Consider the following 21191-nt stretch of genomic DNA (forward strand, 5'->3'; position numbering starts at 1 on the left):
AATTTATGTAGAGATCCTCTACCAGAAAGAGAGCTATTACCAGAGATATCTTTTTATATCAGAAAGACTTATCTGCATGGCATTGAAAACACTTGTTTGCCAAACATTTGCTCTTCTCATCTTCTGGTCTATCGTCTTCCTCCCCATTGAAGCACCACATCCCTACCCCCTCTTTCTTATCTCAGGATGTTTTATAAGGCTAGATTGTCTGACTGCTTTTGAGTCTTCATGTTTTGGTGGGCTCCCATAGATATATAATTAAATTTTTTTCTCTTATTAATCTGTCTTATATCAATTCAATGATCAGACAAGCCAAATAATCTAGAAGGGAAGAAGGGAAATTTTTTCCTCCCCTATAATATTATATTACATGAATGCTTCCCAGTATGCTATACTCCTACCCAATTCAAGTTTCTCCTTATTTGTGAAGCCTTCCATTATCTTGCAGGTTGAGTTAGTACTTCTCTTCTCTGTGTTTACCGTACCACCTGTTACTTACATGAATCATAATAACAGTGTTAAACTTTTCCTGAGTCCTTTACTCCTGGAAAGCAGTGATGGTTAAAGGAATCCATTCATCCTTTTGTATTCTGAAAAACAGCTTGCCTCAAAGAACCACCACATAACTTAGATAAGACTCACCCATGTCTCCCTTTTTTACTTACAGTGAGGCAGATACTGACCCTTTAAATTCCCATTCTTTGCCTCATAAAAGATTAGCTGAGCTGTTTTTCCCCCACTGTTCAGTTGAAAAGTACTTGAAACTAAACATTAGTTAAGCTTATCTCCTTTCTGCAGTCCCTCGAACTTTGACCCACCCTCCTCCTGACCCAGCATACAACTCTTCCTTAATGATCCCTCCTAAGAATAAAACATTCCCTGAGTATCCCACTTCCACTATACTGTGTTCTTGTTGACTCTTTCCCATAAAAGAAAATTCCTTTCTGCCTGGCCTTTGAGATGCTTGCAGCTTTATGTTTGGATTGTTTTCTCTATTACAATAGTCTCTTTCCCCTTATTGCAATACTTCTTTCAAATAAAGTCTCTTTTAACCTAAATCTAGGTTTATTTTTATTTGACAATAGAAATTACCAAATTGTTTAATTGTTTCAATAATGTACTCCCTTTCCCCCAGATTTGGAGCAGTTTATTGGAGCAATGAGAATGTTAGATTCATATTTGTGTTCTTAGCATGCCTTAATCTGCCTGTGTCTCTGGCTGTTCCCGTGCCTATTTTCATCAATTCCTGTTTCTATTTTAGTCTCTGAGTATGTTGTTGTATCTCTCTGTCTACCCCATTTCTCTCCTTTTCCTTCACCTACCTATTTCCTTGAGGCCAAGTTCCTGTCTTCAGGTTGCTCCAACGATATTAGAGAGAAAGTAGAGTAGATTCCTTCCCTGAGTCTGGTAGTTTGCTAACTGAATCTTCAGCCTAGACTTCAGTTCCCTCTGTGGTAAAAGGGCCTTATTTTATCCTCCAAACAGGAAGTGAAAAACTGGTTTCACTTTTGTTTTGGTTTTTATCTTTTAAAAAATTCAGCTGATTTAAAGGAATACAGGCTTGCTTGCTTGCTTATTTATTTATTATTTATATATTGTGTTTGCTGGGTGTTAATATTACTGTGGATAGAAGACTAATGTGTGTGCGTATCAATGATGAGATGGGGTAAGCACCAGGTAATGAACATAGGAGAACAGGAAAGGGAAAGAATTGGGGAGGAGATGTGGGCACATTAGAGTTTTTCCTCTACGAAATGGCTTTAACTGCTTTATTGTTCTAGTTCCTAAGTCACCCAAGGACAAAGAGAAGCATGCTCCCAGTGCTAATTAAACTTGTTATTTTTTTATTTCCCATAAAAGACCTTTTTTTCTTGAATTAACTGTTGTCGACTAAAAAAAAAAAAAATTACAACCTAAAAGTTGAGAGTTATGTTTTATTTGGCGGATAAAACTGAGGACTTAAGCCCAGGACGCAATGTCTTCGATAACTCTAAGGGGCTGCTCTGGAGAGGTAAGGGAGGAGCCAGGATATATAGGAGTTTTTGCAACAAAGACCATGTAGTTGAAACATCAAGATTACTGTTAATTAAAGAAAAACCAGACATCTCAAGTTAATGAATTTTGTGTTTTTCTATGTATGGGAAGATTCAAGAGTCTGGGCTCACTGAAATAATATCTTTGATATGCACCTTAACTATCTAGGACCAGTATCCTGCTTTTCTCCATCCTGAATCCCTTCAGAGTGCACAGTTGGGGGTGACTGCAGTGGCTACTGGCTGGATGGTCACAACATTCTTTGTTTACTGTGGCAACATTCTTTGTCCACAGACCTATACTGAGCTCTTCTGTGCTGTGTTCTCAGAATACTTAATTCCACTCTTATAATGCTCCTATCACAATGTGCTGCACTGTAGCTATTGCTTGTCTATATTATTTCTCCCATCCCCCAAACCTCATACATCCCACCTCCCTGTGCTCCTCCCAGGTGCGGGGGAGATCTGTCTTTATTTATTTTTGGCTGTGCTGGGTCTTCGTTGATGCGTGCGGGCTTTTCTCTAGTTGCGGTGTGCGGGGCTACTCTTTGTTGCAGTGTGCAAGCTTCTCATTGCAGTGGCTTCTCTTTGTTGGAAAGCATGGGCTCTAGGCTTGCGGGCTTCAGTAGTTGTGGCATGAGGGCTCAGTAGTTGTGGCTTGCAGGCTCAGTAGTTGTGGCACACGGGCTTAGTTGCTCTGTGGCATGTGGGCTCTTCCTGGACCAGGGCTTGAACCCATGTCTCCTGCATTGGCAGGTGGATTCTTAACCATTGAGCCACCAGGGAAGTCCTGGGGGGATCTGTCTTATTTATCTTTATATTCCTAGTTCCAGACATAGTGCATAAAATATATAGATGAACAAAATGTGTGATGATTGAATAAGGAGATTAGCATATCTGTCTCAGGTTGTTTCCTCAGTTATATTTGAGGATATTAATAGGTATTTCAGTGAGTTAACATGAGACACCAAGAAGGTATGAGGAGGGCTGGCATGGTGTCCTTCCAACAAGGCTTACCTTTTTCTTTTCCCTCAAAGTAGGAGCATAGGTGTTTTCAATTATGAAGTTTCAATGTCTGAGACAGGTTTTGTTAGGGATAGAGTAGGATAATTAAACAGCTAGTTCACAAATCCCACAAGGGGATCGTAGATAGAGAGGGAGCTTTGGGAGACCACCATAAGTCAGTTATCACTCAAGAAAACAATCAGAGCATCTTGAAACCAGGCAACAATCTGAACATCTTGAAACCGAGCATGCCTGCTTAGCAATAAAAGCGAAACACATACCTCAAAACAATAAGGCAATAGTGAAGAAATGAGACCTACATCCTGCTGGTTGAAGTCGGTAAGTCAATGACTCTTAGGATATGCTCCCCTACACATCCCAAGACAGGGAATGTAGGGGAAAGGTGATTATAAAGTTCCTTTGATTATAAAGTTGTAGCCCACTTAGCTCTCAGGGCAGCACTCTCTTGCCTGCCCGTTTGTATCTCTCACAAGCATCCTATACTAATGAACTCTCTTTTCTGTTGCTCTGCCCGTCACTGAATTCTTTCTGTGCCAAGGCAAAAGAACGGTATGCTTTACTGAGTCCCAAAACCTGTTTTGCGGCTTCAGTTTGAGTCCATGATCCAGTAGTTAGTAGCTATATTTACTTAAGTCTTGGGTGTGGGGGACCACTTAAGTAAGGAGAAGCAGCTGAGTGGTGGAATGAATTTGTGCCCGTCACACTATGTACCTCACATAACATGAATGAGGATAAAATGAGATAGGTTAATCTCACCCAGTGCTTGGCCTGAAACAGATATTCAAATATGAATTCTTTTCTCCCCAGCACATAATTTGTTTGAAGATCAAATCTTTCAGAACAAGAGACATCAAGTGGAGGGTCTTCAGCTGCAGTGTTCCTTTCAGTGTTTAATTTGAACCTGAGTATTTCTATATGAGTGGATTTTTTGTTTTTGTTTTTTTTACATTCTTATGCTGGGCCTTGTATCAGTGCCTGTCTCTTCTCTATTGCTATGCTGTGGATCTAGAGATCATAGAGTCTCTGTCTGACCACCTCAGATTCTCTCACAGTGTGAGGACACTTTCTATATATGGTAAGATTTCAGGAAATGTATAAATTAATTAAGGGGTTAAAGCAATCCCATGGGCTCAAAATCAGATTCACAAACAAGTTTATTTCACCACATAGCTGCTTCCTGTTACTCAGGTCAACTCCCAATGCTGAGAACAGACTTTTGGTTTCATTTCTCAGTCTTATGTCAAGTCCCAAAAATGTTTGTTTTTAACGTAAATGTTTGTTAAGTGATTAGTAAATGTTTTTTGTAAAATGTTTTCTCTTTGCTTTCCTGTTTCCTTTTTTAACTGCCTGTTTCCTAATTTAAGTTCTCTTTGAAAAATTCAAGACTTATTCTGAATAAACTGAGGGAAAAGGAATTCATCCAGATCTCTGCAGTGATAGTACAGAGAGCCAGTGACCCATCCAGGGTTCCATCCAGGACTGGAACTAGGGTGAGGCAGGAGAGAAGCCTAGGGCACAAAGGAAGTTGAGAGTGAGGGAGTGTTTAAATTTTGTAGTCTGGGTATCTAACTTGCTTCACCTGAATTTCAGCCCTACTTTCAGCTTCAACTGAAAATCCTGAGGAGTGGGCCACTCCATCTCTATCCATTGATTACAGAGACGAGGGCAGCTGAGATCACTGAGTTTCTCCTGCCTGACATTACCCCTGATCCTTTCCTTTCAAGTGGCTCATCTTTAGCTAAGAGAAAATGTCTTTTATGGGACTCTGTTAGCTTCTTCTGAAATCTGGTGGGAGACACTTGCCAACAAAGAAAGGGTGGGGGAGGACAATATTTCTCCTCGTCCGGTCTTCGTTCTTTTGGCTGCCAACTAATTTAAATGCCATGAGACAATAACAGGAGAAAATCAAAGTTAGTACATAGGTATGAAGAATTAACATAATCATGAGGAATTCCAGAGACAATAAGGCAAGATGAGGTATATTTATATATCATACTGTACTAAGGAGAAGGAGGTAGGGGACTGGAACTTCAAAGGGAAGTAAGGCAATTCACAGGAAGACGAAGAGTTAATTTTTGTTAAGTAAATGTTTGCTGGGCCATCTAGAGACAGTGGGACACAGAGAGGACTTGGATCAAACCTGCCTTGCTAAGTTCCTCCCTGTCTACCATGCCTAGTTCATAGTATACTATAGCTCTTTATGGTGATAGCTCCTTCCTAGAACAGATCATCTATCTTAAATTCTTTCAGGCAGTTAGGGAGGTGTTCAGAAGTTCTTCCTGAGTCTTTTGGGCCTTGCTTGTTTTCAGTTTAAAATAATCTTCATGTGAGAGGGGCACATCTTGGGGCAACCTACCCTGAACCCTGCAAAAAGAGGAGGAGAAGAATAAGAAAAATCAGATATCCCAGGTGTTTTAGTATAAATCCAGTCTTCCTTGGTTTCAGCACCAGATGCATGGGGGTTTTACCTCTCACCAAGCAATTCTGCAACACCAGCCAGTTGTCCTACATTTTAACTCAATTCTGACACTTATCTACCTGGATATAGTGCCACATTCCACAGGGTAAGGGCTCAGTCCCATGAGACTGCCCCCAGATTCAGATGCCATTTGCAAGTAGTAGGTTCCCAGGTTACTCGCAAATTCTAACTTGGCTACAAATTGGAACCTACCACAACCCCCCACCCTTGGTTTTGATTAATTTGCTAAAGCAGCTCACAGAACTCAGGGAACACTCACTAATGTTTAGCAGTTTTTTTAGAAGTATATGATAAAGATAAACAGTCAGATGAAGAGATACATAGGATGAGGTCTGGGTGGGTTCTGAGTGCAGGAGCTTCCCCATAGAGTTCGTGTATATCACCCTCCAAGGTATATGTGTTCACCAACCTGGAAGCTCTCCAAACCCCACGCTATTGGGATTTCATGGAGGCTTTCTCACATAGGTGTTATCTATTATTAACTCCGTTTCCAATCTCTCTCCCCTCTCTGAAGAATGATGGGTGGGAGGGGCTGAAAATACCAAACTTTTAACCATGGCTTTGTCTTTCTGGTGACCAGCCCACACCCAGGAGCCATCCAGGGGCCCACCCAGAGTTGCCTCATGAGAACAAAAGATGCTCCTGCCACTCTTTTAACTTGGGAGTTTATAAGGGTTTGAGGAACCCTGTGTCAGGAACTGGGACAAAGATCAAATATACGTTTCTTATTATAAATCACAATATCACACCAGGGTAAGACACAGAGGCATCGGATCCTGCCTTCAGTGGACTTCTCTCCCTACCTCTCAGGGCGGTGCCCAGCTGCAGCCAGTAGGGCTTTGCTTGCCAGAGGAGGTAGAAAGGAAGAGCATCCTCTTCTTCTCCTGTGAACACTGAGTTTTTCCTATTTCTGCTGTCTGATCATACCTCCATCCTAGTCACTTCAGAAAACATGAAGTTCTGAGGAAATTATCGCATGGCATTACTGTCACAGATGACAGGGATATGAAAATTTGGGCTAATTTGTCCAGTTAAGAGAGAGCTATTGTCATTAGTCCCCTAAAGTGATGTATTTACATGGAAAGTGGACTTAGACTCTTTTCTCACTACTTTCTAACTGTGTGATCTTGGGTTACTCATTTCATCTTTCAGTTTTTCATCTTACCACTTTTTATTGTCTTGATCAAAGGAGATAATTTCAGGGCCTAACTTGAAGTAGGGACTCAAAAAATTAATTCTTTCCATCTCTTCTTTCCACTTAAGTCTTGCTTAACGGACCCTCTAGTGTAAATTCCATCTCAGCTTCATGTAGGAAGGCAAAACAGAAGATGGAATTCAAGGAAGCTTCCTTCACTAAGCCAAGGGGAAAACCTCTTATACGTTTCTAGACATTATGACATTTCCTATAATTGATGGTATTGAGTACTTTAGGATCCAGGGTAAACATCCACCAATAAAGATCTGGAAGTGTCAATGTAGAGAATTCGTAGTGGATGGGGATTTAGGGTGGCCCCCATTGTAGAGGATCCTGAGGAATCTTCAGCATGGCCAGGTAGAGTATAAAGGGCAATCAAGTCAGAAGCTTAACTCAAAGAGTGGCCACCAGGGAAGTGGTAGGGATGGACTTAGGGAAGAGCTTCCAGTAATATGGCAGCAATTGTGGACTTTGCTGACTCTGCTGGGGATTCAACTGCATTCTGGTACCACTAGTGAATATTGAGAGCATTAGAAGAGATTGCTAATCACTAATGGTACCGCTGGGGTTTGGGGTCATATTTGAGGGGGAAATTTGCTTGCCAGAGGAGGGGAAAGAGATTTGCTTGCCAGGGGAAAGAGATCCAAAATTTTTGTTAGTTTAGTCAAATAGAGATTTGGATTTGACGTAATTTGGGATACAATTTTGGGGGAATATTTTTGAACCCTCAAACTTGTGAACCCAGCTATATTGTTTACATATCCAATTCAACCAATTCTTGGTTCTACCATGAAACTATATCCTGGGAGAGATCAAGATAGTAGAGTAGGAGGATTTGGAGCTCACCGCTCCCAATGAACACATCAGAAATTCATCTACATGTGGAACAATTCTCACTGAAACCTAACTGGAAACTAGCAGAAAGACTCCTGTACAACCAAGGCTGTAAGAAAAATACCCAAGTAGTCAGGTAGGTTGGGAAGAAAAGTGATCAGGTTGGGACCTGGGCTTCTGGGAGGGGATTCAGAGGAAAAGGGAGAGTGCACAGGTGGACATCCACCCTGGGGAGTGAGAATGTTGAGGTACAGACTTGGCATCATTATCCTGAGGTCCTATGCTTAGGGGATGAGCCCCATTGGCTGGTTGCAGAACTAGTGCAACAGATAAAAAGGCTGGAGAAACCTCAGTTCCACTTGTGAAGAGAGCATGGGTGCTGACTTGCCCCCATGAAGGGTGGAGAGAGGTCTGCCCTAGTAGCTGCTGTGTTTCCATGACTGCCTTGCCATACTCCTCAGCCCCTGTCGGAATGAACACCCTGACCCCACTCACTTCACTTCACACAGTGGCACTGAACCTGGGGCTGCCAGGACCAGGGAAAAAACTCAACCTTGGAATACAGAGGCTGCCCGTTCCCAGGGCAGAAGTGGGTAGGTGGCAGCCTTTTTTGGCCCTTACTCAAGTGGTTCCGCACAAGCAGCCCAGACTTCTGACAGCAGTGCAGCTGCCAGGTTTCTCGTGACTGCCCCATTGTGTGCCCCGGCTCAAGCCAAGTGAATGCTCCACCCTACTCCACACCACAGCATGGCACTAGATGTGGGGTAGCCATGACTGGGAAAAATGTGACTGTGGGCTGTGTCTGCATGGGGACACAGACGCCTACAAAGGCAGAGCATAGGACTTCAGTAGGTACATGAACCCCACTTACTTCAGCATTTCCTTCCTTTGGGGCAAAGTCCTGGATCAGGGAGAAGGAAAAACATACACTTAAAGGGGACAGAGCCAGCTCAAGACTGACCCCAAGGGCTTCCAAACCAGCAACTTGAGATCACACCCCACCCCTGAAAGGGTGCTATGGCCACTGAGCAGAGAGGAAGCCCCATGTTACACCCTGTGCAGGCTGTAGCTCCTTCATCTCCAGGTCCACCTCTACCAAGGTGATAGCTGCCAGCACATCCTGAGGAAATGCAGCTGATGTCCATTTCAAATCCAGCTCTGCACCAAAGGCACTGAACATATTCAGTCTACACAGAAATTCTTCCACAAAAGAATCCCCCTTCAAGACCACAGTAGGTAGCTGTTTCACCTAAATTCATAGAAGCAGAGAATATTAAGCAAAATAAAAAGCAGAGGAAGTACTCTCAAATGAAAGAGCAAGAGACAACTCCAGGAAAAAATAAATAATGAAACAGAAACAATTTACCAGATAAAGATTTCAAAAATTGGTAGTAAAAATGTTAACCGAATAAGGGAAAATGATTGATCTAAACATTGATCATTTCAATAAGGTACTAGGAAGTATAAAAAAGATCCAATCAAAAATAGATAATTCACTGTCTGAGATAAAAAACACACTAGATAAAAAACAGACTAAGTGATACAGAAGAACACAAGTGATCTAGAAGATAGAATAATGGAGATCTCCCAATCAGAACAACAGAAAAAAAATTGAAATAAAAAAATGTAAGAAATCTATGAGATTTCTGGGATATCACTGTGTGCCAACATTCACATTATAGCGGTTCCAGAAGAAGAGAGAGAAGTAGATTGAAAATGTATTTGAAGAAATTGTGACTGAAAACAACCCAAACCTGAGGAAGAAAACAGATATCCAGTTACAGGAAGCACAGAGGGTCCCAAACAAGATGAACCCAAACAGACCCACACCAAGACATATCATAATTAAAATGACAGTAGTTAAAGAGGGAATTCTAAAGGCAGCAACAGAATAAGAGTCATATACAAGGGAACCCCTGTTATCAGCTGATTTCTCTGCAGAAACCTTGCCAGCTAGAAGGGAATGGCATGATATATTCCAAGTGCTGTAAGGGAAAATCCTGCAGTCCAGATTCTCTACCCAGCAAGATTGTCTTTTAGAATAGAAGAAGAGATAAGGAAATTCTTAGACAAGCAAAAACTAAAATAATTCAGCAACACTAGACCTACCCTAAAAGAAATGTTGAAGGCCCTTCTAACTAAATGGAAAAGAAATAAGAATCTATAGGAAAGGGAAAATCCTAACAGGAAAGACAACTATATAGTAAGAATTGAAGATCACTTAAACCAGTATGTAGATTAAAAAACAAAAATTTGTAAAAGCAGCTATAACCACAAGAAATAGTAAAGGGATAAGCATGAAGATGGAAAATATGATATCAAAAACAAAATGAGGGGGAGGGGAATAAAAAAGTAGGTATTTTAGAATGTGTTTGAACTTAAATGACTACCAGTTTAAAATGGATATAATTATGGGTCAAGAAAGAGAAAGTGAAAAAGCAATCCTGTTTAAAATCACATCCAACCTCCTGCACTGCTGGTGGGAATGTAAATTGATACAGCTGCTATGGAGAACAGTATGGAGGTTCCTTAAAAAAACTAAAAATAGAACTACCATATGACCCAGCAATCCCACTACTGGGAATATACCCTGAGAAAACCATAATTCAAAAAGATACCTGTACCACAATGTTCATTGCAGCACTATTTACAATTGCCAGGACATAGAAGCAACCTAAATGTCCATCAACAGATGCATGGATAAAGAAGATGTGGCACATACATACAATGGAATATTACTCAGCCATAAAAAGAAACAAAATTGAGTTATTTGTAGTGAGGTGGATGGACCTAGAATCTGTCATACAGAGTGAAGTAAGTCAGAAAGAGAAAAACAGATACCGTACGCTAGCGTATATGTATGATATTTAAAAAAACTGTACTGATGAACCTAGTGGCAGGGCAGGAATAGAGACCAGATGTAGAGAATGGACTTGAGGGCACGGGGGAGAAGGGGAAGCTGGGATGAAGTGAGAGAATAGCACTGATATATATATACTACCAAATGTAAAATGGATGGCTAGTGGGAAGCTGCTGCATAGCACAGGGAGATCAGCTCGGTGCTTTGTGACCACCTAGAGGGGTGGGATAGGGAGGGTAGGAGGGAGACGCAAGAGGGAGAGGATATGGGGATATACGTATACATATAGCTGAGTCACTTTGTTGTGTGGCAGAAACTAACACAACATTGTAAAGCATTTACACTCCAATAAAGATGTGAAAAAAAAATCACATCCAAAAGAGTGAAATACCTAGGAATAAACTTAATGAAGGAGGTGAAATACCTATACTCTGAAAACTATAAAACATTGATGAAGGAAATTGAAGATAATACAAAGAAATGGAATGATATCTCATGCTCTTGGATTTAAAAAATTAATATTGTTAAATACGTGTTACCACTCGTGGGCCCTTTGCTTTTTGCTTTATACTTCAAAAGGAAACTCTTTCAATCTCAGTAGTTTTCACAAAGGGCAATGTATACTTCCACTGTGACCATGCTCTTTCATGGGTATATGCATGTGCAATCACATTTTCTTTGCCACCAATACAAATACCTATGCTATTACAATGGGAGACAAAAATACTTATTCTTTGCCTTATTATATACATCTTGTACACCCAGATGATTCTAAGAATAATTTTACCAGGGACACTTGGGACTGTCTCTTGCAAAGAACAACCTGTTAAATTTTTTCTTCCCAATTGGATGGGACAACTTTTCTGTCAGAGAGTTTCATGTAAGTGCCAAGATGCAAATCCAATGGACAATTATTTTCACTAGCCTTGAACAGCCTCTAGTGAGACATATTTTATTTGTGGTAGATGTCCCTGCTGATATCTATCTGCTAACTGGACTGGATCCTGTTATTTAGGTAATCAAATTATTCCTTATCAAATCTTTAACCAGACTGCCTTCTTTTCTCATCTTAACTACTCTATTACCTCTGATTTAAGTTTTCTAGACACTAGATGATCCAAAAGGTCTATAAATATGTGTTACAGCTATAAATCTAGGTGCAGAATCCCAACCCCAGAAGGAGGCTGTGACATTTGTTTCTCACCTGGTTCTCAGGAAGCCTTGGAACAAGAGGCTCAGTGATTGGGAGTAAATTGAAAAGATGACTACTTCAGCAGAATATGTATGGACAACCTTTTTGCCTAGAGCTGCTGCTGTGTGGATCACTCAGGAAGTTTTCCAAAACACCCTCATTTTTCATGCTGTGCTCTGGGAAATAACCAAGACTGTGAATAGTCTTACCAGAGCCAACAACTTCATCACCAGAGAATTACAGAAACTCCAGCAAGTGGTGCTCTATAATCATCAGGCATTGGACATGATTCTGGCTTCAAGAGGGGGAACTTGTGCAGTGGTGGGAAGAGACATTTGTTCATATGTTCCCTTAAATCTTTGTGATATCTATGCCATCACCAAAAATAATCAGACTGTAGACCAGGGAATTTGTCATATTAAGACCCCTGTTCTCATTCCACCATCTAAGGATGCTTTGGGCCCAATGTCCTGAAACCTTCTCTACTGGCTCCTTCCTAAACTTAGGTCTTGGTTTTTTCCACTCAGTGCTCCGGGATCCACAGTGTGCTTGATCTTTGGAGACATGAATGTGGTTTTGTTTTGTTTTGTTTTCCCTCTATTCTTGGAACTCTTGATACTGACAGTATGGTTTAAAACAAAAATTTCTTCTCTGAACTATGCTCTAGGCAATAGTTAATTCATTCATTAATACTGTATTTCTTATATCCAATTTATTGGGTTATGGAAAACATCTTTTTAATAATTGCAATAATTTCATACATTTGTTAATTATTAATGTCTCTCAATGAATTGTGTAACATGATGACAAAATGAATTTTACAAAGTCAGTGCTGTCAGAGGCCAAAATGATGTGTCTGGCTTTGTTCTAAAGAAAAAGTATAATCTGTCAAATCAAAACCTGGGAATTCTTCAGAAGGCATGATGCTTACCAGTTACCCATTGTAGTCATAATATATCTTCACCAAGGCAGCCACAGGAAAAAATATATAAAATAAGTTTTCAGGGAATATAAATAACTTCTTAGGAAACTCTCCAATATTAACTGGATGTATGAGGTGCTCCTTGTGAACTGACTGCAGTGACTTGCTGTACGGTCTAATTGTTTATGATGTATTGCTAATTTATTTTTAAAGTGTGTCCCAAAGTAGTATTCACAATATGATTCTATTTTTATGTTTCCTTCTTTCTGCTTTCATTATTTGTATGTGTATTTTCTATACACATTATCTGAAACGTAAAATACTGTGTTTGTTTAAGTTGTTTTCCACGTTCTATCTCTCATTTATTTCTTAGTTTATTTAACATGCTTTTGTGATTTTAAATACCACTTGATTGCTGATGACTTCCAAATCTTTATTTCCAGATTCTGTAATCATTTTCTTAATATTATTTCCCAGCTCCTCCAAATACAGAGAATTTTTTCTGCTACTCCTAAAAACATTGTTCTTTGTACTCTGCTGCAGAAATGTCATGGTACTCGTAATAAAGACTTAAAATATATTTCTTGAAGGGATGATTAAATGATGAAGTGGATTGAATTACCAAAGCAAACAAATGAAAAAATAGAATTGCTTCTGGGACAGGAAATAAGAGTATCCAGTTTCATTCTGTGATCATCAACCAGATTTTGGAGTGTTTCATTTGGTTCTGAAACAGTGTTCTGGGGAGAGTAAGGAGTATAGATAAGAAATTAAAAATCATTTCCCATGAAAAACAGTTGAAGGAACTAGGGATTACTACAAAATGGGAATAAAGACTCTTTGGGAGTTTGCACATGCATTTTTAAAGAATCATAGTGATTCTCATATAATTATATATTTCCATGGTTTAGATAGATTTTGTTTATCATCATTATGAAAGTATAGTTGATTTACAATATATTAATTTCAGGTATACAACATAGTGATGCAATATTTTTATAGATTATACTCCATTTAAAGTTATAAAATATTGGATATATTCCCTGCTCTATACAATATATCCTTGTATCTCATTTATTTCATTCATATTAGTGTGTACCTTTGAATCCCCTACCATTACCTTCCTCCTTCCCCCTTCACTCTGGCCACTTGTAACCACTAGTTCTCTATATCTCTGAGTCTCTTTCTGTTTTGTTATATCCATTTGTTTGTTTTCTTTTTTAGATTCCACATATAAATCATAACATACAGTATTTATCTTTTTCTGTCTGACTTATTTTTCTAAGCATAATACTCTCCAGGTCCATCCATGTTGTGCAAATGGCAAAATTTTATTCTTTTTTATGGCTGCGTAATATTCCATATCTTCTTTATCCATTAATCTGCTGATGGACGTTGATGTTGCTGTTGCTTCCATATCTTGGGTATTATACGTAATGCTGCTGTGAATATTGGGATACACATATCTTTTAGAACTAGTATTTTTGTTTTATTTGGAGATATAACCAGGAGTGGAATTGCTGGATCATGTTAGTTCTATTTTTAGTTTTCTGAGGAAACTTCATACTGTTTTCCATAGTGTTTGCACCAATTTACATTCCCACCAACAGTGTATAAGAATTCTCTTTTCTGCATATCCTCACCAACATATTTGTTATTTGTGTTCTTTTTGATGATAGCCATTCTGACAGGTGTGAGCTGATATCTCATTGTGGTTTAGATTTGCATTTCCTTGATGATTAGCAGCACTGAGCATCTTATTTATGTGCCTGTTGTCCACCCATATGTCTTCTTTGGAAAAATGTCTATTCAGATCTTCTGCACATTCTTCAGTTTTGTTGTGTGTTATTTTGATATTGAGTTGTATGAGCTGTTAATATATTTTGCCTGTTAACCCCGTATCTGTCATATCATTTGCAAATATTTTCTCCCATTTAGTAGGTTATGTTTTTGTTTTGTCAATGATTTCCATTGCTGTGGAAGTCTTTTAAGTTTAATTAAGTTCCATTTGTTTATTTTTCCTTTTGTTTCCTTTGCTTGAGGAGAGAGATCCAAAAAAATTTTTTATGACTTATGCCAAAGAGTATTCTGCCTATATTTTCTTTGAGGCATTTTATGGTTTCTTCTCTTACATTTAGGTCTTTAACCATTTTGAGTCTTTTTTTGTATTTGGTATGAGAAAAAGTTCTAATTTCATTCTTTTACATGTAGCTGTCCAGCTTTCCCAGCATCTGTTACTAAAGAGACTGTCTTTCCCCAGTGTACAATTTTGCCTCCTTTGTTGTAGATTAATTGACCATGTGCATTGTTTTGTTCTGGGCTCTCTATTTAGTTCCTTTGGGCTATGTGTCTGTTTTTGTGCCAGTACCATGCTATTTTCATTAAAATAGCTTTGTAGTATAGTCCAAAGTCAGGGAGTGTGATACCTTCAGGTAGACTTTAGATTAATATAAACAATTAGATCAGTATGTTTGTGCAGGTTTCCAGGGCCACATTATGACTTTTGTGGGGCCCAGGCTCTTTTGCCTTCTTGGGCTCCTTCTTTCACAAAAAATATTTAAAATTATGTTTACCACTGGGTTAATATATAGGCATATATAATCCAAGATGATTCATTATTATTTACTCATTATTATTATGCTGTTCATTTTCCTCTGATTTTAATAGAGATTAGCCTTAAACTATTGCTATGGGTCTCTAAAAGTTTTGCAAGGTCTAAGCATTGTGCCTACTTTTTCTAACGGGTAAGCAGCCCTGCACTTGTACAACCCTGAGAGTGAGTGCCTCCTCACTCATTTTCTGATCTAGATCCCTCCTCATTTCCTTCACTTTGGCCCTGGCCCTCAGTGTGTTGAAGGTAGGTGGGAGTGTTAAGATTTAAGGGACAAATAATATAAGTAAAAAATACGTGTTTTATAAATAAATGTGTGTGCTAAAATTATATTTTAAAAAATTAATGGAGAAAACACAAGATTCAGGGTAGTGGTAGCATCAGGTGTTGGGAAGCATAGGAAATGATAGGGAAGAAGGACAGAAGTAAATATAAGTCATTTTCAACCATCTAGCTCTCAGGTTGGGTGGTGAGTTAATGGGTGTGTATTATGTTAAACCCACCATCCAACCAAGAAACCTGTGAGTTCCTAAGTCAGTCCTTCTACATTACAGGCAGATTTTCTCTATGTTTTTTCATACTTATTCATTGCTTCTCCTTTTTAATTTTTTGAGTCTTCTAAAGAATATTAGTTTAATAATGTAAGTACATAAACATTTTAATTAAAAGAACTGAAAATTCTGAATAACGTCCTTAAATGTCTGTAATTCCATTGTTCAATGATGAGCATAGATCCCACAGTAATTCAACCTTTTTAGTAACTATGTCCAAGGAAGCATCTGTGTTTGTGCTGTGTGTGTGTGTGTGTGTGTGTGTGTGTGTGTGTGTGTGTGTATGTGTATGAGGAATGTGAAGGGATAACCAGCAGTAGTTGCATCTGTTGCTTCTCCTGTTATAAACTCTGTGCTTTTGTCACACAAAATTGTTCTGACTTTTCTTTATCTTCTGTTACTGCTCTTCTCCATTGTTTTCCCCCTTTGTTGCTTCTCATATTTCTAAAGTTTCTGCCTCTCTACATTGAACCTCTTGGGTGATAATTCATTTCATATCTGTATCTCCAGCCCTCCTGTTCTCCTCCTTTTACTTATTACCTCAGCAAATATTTATGGAACATCACAGGACCTCACTCATGTATCAAGGCATGACAGGCTATTGCTACACCCATGAGGAAGGTGGGCACAGTCTCAGTCCTCATGGAGTTCACAAGTGAAGGAGAAAGACACTAAGCTAGCAACTGACATACAAAACCATAAGTGTTATGAAAGGAGCAGTATTAGGTCCTTTTTGAGAAAACGTCAGAGAAGGGCTTAACTCTGACATGAGATTTTAAGGAAGGTTGCCTGCAAGATGGACTCAGATCTGAAAAATAAAGGAAACCCTTCCAATGAAGGGGAGGAAACGGAGGGGAAAAGCTCAACAAAGGTAACTGCATTTGTAAAGTTGAACTTATTTGAGGAGCTGAATAAAATTCAGTGTTGCTAAAGCATGTTGGTTGATGTGGAAACTGAATAGAAATGAAGTTTAAAGGTCAGAATTTATGAGTAGTAAATAAGCCCTGGTGATCTAATGGATTGTATTGACAACATTATTGTATTATAATCAACAATCTTGCTAATAGACTAGAACTTAATTATTCTAACCACTAAAAAAAGATAATTACGTAATGTGTTCAAGGTATGTATAGTATGTCATCTGCAAAAAGTGACAGTTTTACTACTTCTCTTCCAATTTGGATCCCTTTTATTTCTTTTTCTTGTCTGATTGCCTTGGCTAGGACTTCCCAGTACTATGTTGAATAAAATTGGTGATAGTGGGAAGTGTTGTCTTGCTCCTGATCTTAGAGAAAATGCTTTCAGGTTTTCACCTTCAAGTATGATGTTAGTTAGCTCTGAGTTTGGCATATATGGCCTTTATTTTGTTGAGATATGTTCACTCCATGCCCACTTTTTGGAGAGGTTTTATCATAAATGGATGGTGAATTTATCAAAAAGTTTTTCTGCATCTATTGAGATGATCATATGGTTTTTATTCTTCAGTTTGTAAATGTGTATCACATTGATCTATTTGCAGATATTGAGAAATCCTTGCATCTGTGGGATAAATCCCACTTGATCATAGTTTATGATCATTTTGTTGTACTGTTGGATTCAGTTTGCTAATATTTTGTTGAGAACTTTTGCATCTAGGTTCATAAGAGTTATTGGCCTGTAATATTTTTTGTGTGATAGCTTTGTCTGGTTATGCTATTCAGGTGATGCTGGCCTTGTAGAATGTGTATTCTGGGGCTTTTGGATGGAATGTTCTATACATATCTGTTAAGTCCAACTGATGTAATGTGTCATTTAAATCAGTGCTTCCGTATTGATTTTCTGTCTGGATGATCTGTCCATTAATGTAAGTGGGGTATTAAGGACTCTACTGTTATTGTGTTACTGTCAATTTCTGTTGTATGTCTGTTAATATGTGTTTTATGTATTTAGGTGCTCCTGTGTTGGGTGCATATATATTTACAATTGTTACATCTTCTTGGATTTATCCCTTGATCATTATGTAATGTCCTTTGTCTTCTAACAGTCTTTGTCATAAAGTCTATTTTGTCTGATGTCAGTATGGCTACCCTGGCTTGCTTTTGATTTCCATTTGCAAGGAATACCTTTTTCCACCCCCAAACTTTCAGTCTGTGTGTGTCTTTAGATTTGAAATGAGTGTCTTTTAGGCAGCATGTATACGAGTCTTGTTTTTGTATCCATTTGGCCACTCTGTATGTTGATTAGAGTCTTTTGTCCCTTTACATTTAAAGTAGTTATTCATAAGTATGTTTGTATTGCCATTTTGTTAATCATTTTAGGGTTGTTTTTATAGGTCTTTTTTGTCTTTTCTTCTTCTTTTGTTCTCCCCAGTGATTTGATGACTATCTTTAGTATTACACTTGGATTTTTTTTTCTTCTTTGTGTGTGAATCTACTATAGATTTTTGGTTTGTGGATAACATGAGGTAAAAAAATATATATATGTATATATGTGTGTGAGTGTATATATATATAAATTGTTTTAAGTTGCTTATCTCTTTTTATTTATTTATTCATTTATTTTCAATTGCGTTGGGTCTTCATTGCTGCATGCCGGCTTTCTCTAGCTGCGGCAAGCGGGAGCTACTCTTTGTTGCAGTGCGCGGGCTTCTCATTGCGGTGGCTTCCCTTGTTGCAGAGCACGGGCTCTAGGTGCACAAGTTCAGTAGTTGTAGCACGTGGGCTCAGTAGTTGTGGCTCACGGGCTCTAGAGCACAGGCTCAGTAGTTGTGGCACATGGGCTTAGTTGCTCCGCAGCATGTGGGATCTTCCTGGACCAGGGCTCGAATTTGTGTCCCCTACATTGGCAGGTGGATTCTTAACCACTGTGCCACCAGGGAAACCCTTAAGTTGCTTATCTCTTAATTTCAAATACCTTTTAACAATCCTGTATTTGTACTTTCCTCCCCCCATGATTACTGTTTTTGACATTATATTTTCCATCTAATTGTTTTCTGAATTTCTTAACTGCTTATTGTGGATATAGATGGTTTTACTACTTTTGTCTTCTAAACTTCCTACTAGATTTGTGCATGGATGATTTCCTTCCTATTCTTTATGCTTGCCTTTACTGGTGGCCTTTTTGCTTTCATTATTTTCATGTTTCATTTTGTGTCCTTTTTTGTTTTTTGCTTAGAGAAGTTCCTTTAACATTTCTTGTAAAGCTGGTTTGGTGGTACTGAACTCCGTTAGCTTTTGCTTGTTTGTGAAGCTGTTTATCTCTCCATCAAATCTGAATAAGAGCCTTGCTGGGTAGACTGTTCTTGGTTGAAGCTTTTTTACTTTCTTCACCTTAAATATAATGTGCTTCTCCCTTCTGGCCTGCAGAGTTTCTTCTGAAAAATCAGTTGATAGCCTTATGGGAGTTCCATGTACATAATGTGTTGCTTTTCCCTTGGTGCTTTTATTTATTTATTCATTTTTGGTTGAATAATCTTTAATATCTTTGCTTGTTATAAGAATGTAAAAAAATACAGAAAATAAGCCATCGGTTCAGAGTTTGTTAGACATCCTTTTAAAGATACATTGTCTACTAAATGAATGCCACAAAAGCCCTCCTAAATCTGAAAAAGATAAACCAAATTATTATGGATTGAATGTTTAACATTTATATAATTGGTATATTCACTTTACATACAGGAGAATTCTAATTTTATGTGTTTTGTTTGTACTTTGTACTCTACTGGAATATCTTCTGAAAGCTGTTTATTTATTTGCAACCATTTTATAAGACTTGGCAAACACACGCTTATAGTTGTACTTTTGTTTTTTACAGTTGTACTTTGGGTTTAGGTTTGGTTGACTTGCTATAGGACCACAACAGTAATATACAACTCCATTCTACCTTGTCTGTTATGACAGTTCTCTTATAGTCAGAGACTGGGGCCAAAGTCAGGAAAAGGTTATCTTCTGAAATACAAACCAGTAAAATGTTAATACATAGAAACTAAGACTATTCATTTCTAGTTGTAATCAGTTCTAAGAGATGGTGTGATATGACTATAGTTCAAAACAAAAAGGTATTATATGAAATACTTATTAGGTAATTGTACATATTGTTATAGCAGAAGGAGTAATCTGCATTGAGTTTAAAGTATATCCAAAGAATAAGAATTTGCGAGCATTTATACAGCACTGTGTGGAATAGATGCTGTTTCTCGTGGGTCTTAGAGTGATAAAAATACTTTACTGATTTGTTTTTTTAGGTACCTCAATATAGGGTAAAGGGTTCTATAGATGACATCCATTCAGCTAGTCTATGTCTTTTGGTTGGAACATTTAACCCATTTACATTTAAGTTAATTATCAATATGTATGTTCTTATTGCCATTTTGTTAACTGTTTTGGATTTGTTTTTGTGGGTCTTTTTTCTTCCTTTCCTCTTTTGTTCTCTTCTTGCAATTTGATGACTATCTTTAGTGTTGTGTTTGGATTCATTTTTCTGTGTATATCTATTATAGATTTTTAATTTTTGGTTACCATATGGCTTTTATATAGCCGTCTATGTATGTACATGATTGTTTTAAGTTGCTGATCTCTTATATTCAATTGCATTTCAAATATCCTGCATTTGTAATTTCCTCCTCTCAAGATTATTGGCTTTGATATCGTATTTTTGTGTGGATGATTTCCTACCTCTACCAGTGGTTGCCTTTACCAGTGAGCTTTCTCATTTTGTAATTTTCTGGTTTCTAGTTGTGGCCTTTTCTTTTCCATGTAGAAAAGTTCCTTCAGCATTTGTTGTAAAGCTGGTTTGGTGGTGCTGAATTATTTTAGCATTTGCTTGTGTGTGAAGCTTTTGATTTGTCTGTCGAATCTGAATGAGAGCCTTGCTTGGTAGAGTATTCTTGGTTGTAGATTTTTCCCTTTCATCACCTTAAGTATATATATCATGACACTCCCTTCTGGCCCTCAGGGTTTCTGCTGAAAAATCAACTGATAACCTTTTGGGATTTCCCTTGTATATTATTTGTTACTTTTCCCTTGTTGCCTTTTTTGTTGTTGTTGTTTTTTAATTTTCTGTTTAAAAAATTTTTTTCTTCTATTTATTTTTAATTTTTTAAATTTTTGGCTGCATTGGGTCTTCTTTGCTGCACATGGGCTTTCTCTAGTTGTGGTGAGGGGGGGCTACTCTTCATGGCGGTGCGCGGGCTTCTCACTGCGGTGGCGTCTCTTGTGGAGCACGGGCTCTAGGCGCGTTCGCTTCAGTAGCTGTGGCATGTGGGTTCAGTAGTTGTGGCTCACGGGCTCTAGAGCACAGGCTCAGTAGTTGTTGCACATAGGCTTAGTTGCTCCGCAGCATATGGGATCTTCCTGGACCAGGGATTGAACCTGTGTCTCCTGCATTGGCAGGCAGATTCTTAACCACTGTGCCACCAGGGAAGTCCTCCCTTGTTGCCTTTAATATTTTCTCTTTATCAACTTTCGTCAATTCAATTAGTGTGTCTCAGCTTGTTCGTCATTGGGTTAAC

The 21191-nt window shown here is 38.4% G+C and overlaps 1 long non-coding RNA gene across 3 annotated transcripts in view; it reads right to left on the bottom strand.

Moving 5' to 3' along the window:
• The window catches only part of LOC309667690, a 47448-nt gene extending 32559 nt beyond the window's left edge, over positions 1-14889 (bottom strand). For all 3 annotated transcript variants that reach the window (XR_014267897.1, XR_014267898.1, XR_014267899.1), the window contains exon 1: positions 1323-14889. This is a non-coding gene — a long non-coding RNA (uncharacterized lncRNA). The remainder of the gene's footprint in view (positions 1-1322) is intronic.
• Positions 14890-21191: the final 6302 nt, after the last annotated feature.

This window comes from Balaenoptera physalus (assembly GCF_965194825.1).
Source record: "Balaenoptera physalus genome assembly, chromosome: 10".
NCBI classification, from domain to species: Eukaryota; Metazoa; Chordata; class Mammalia; order Artiodactyla; family Balaenopteridae; genus Balaenoptera; species Balaenoptera physalus.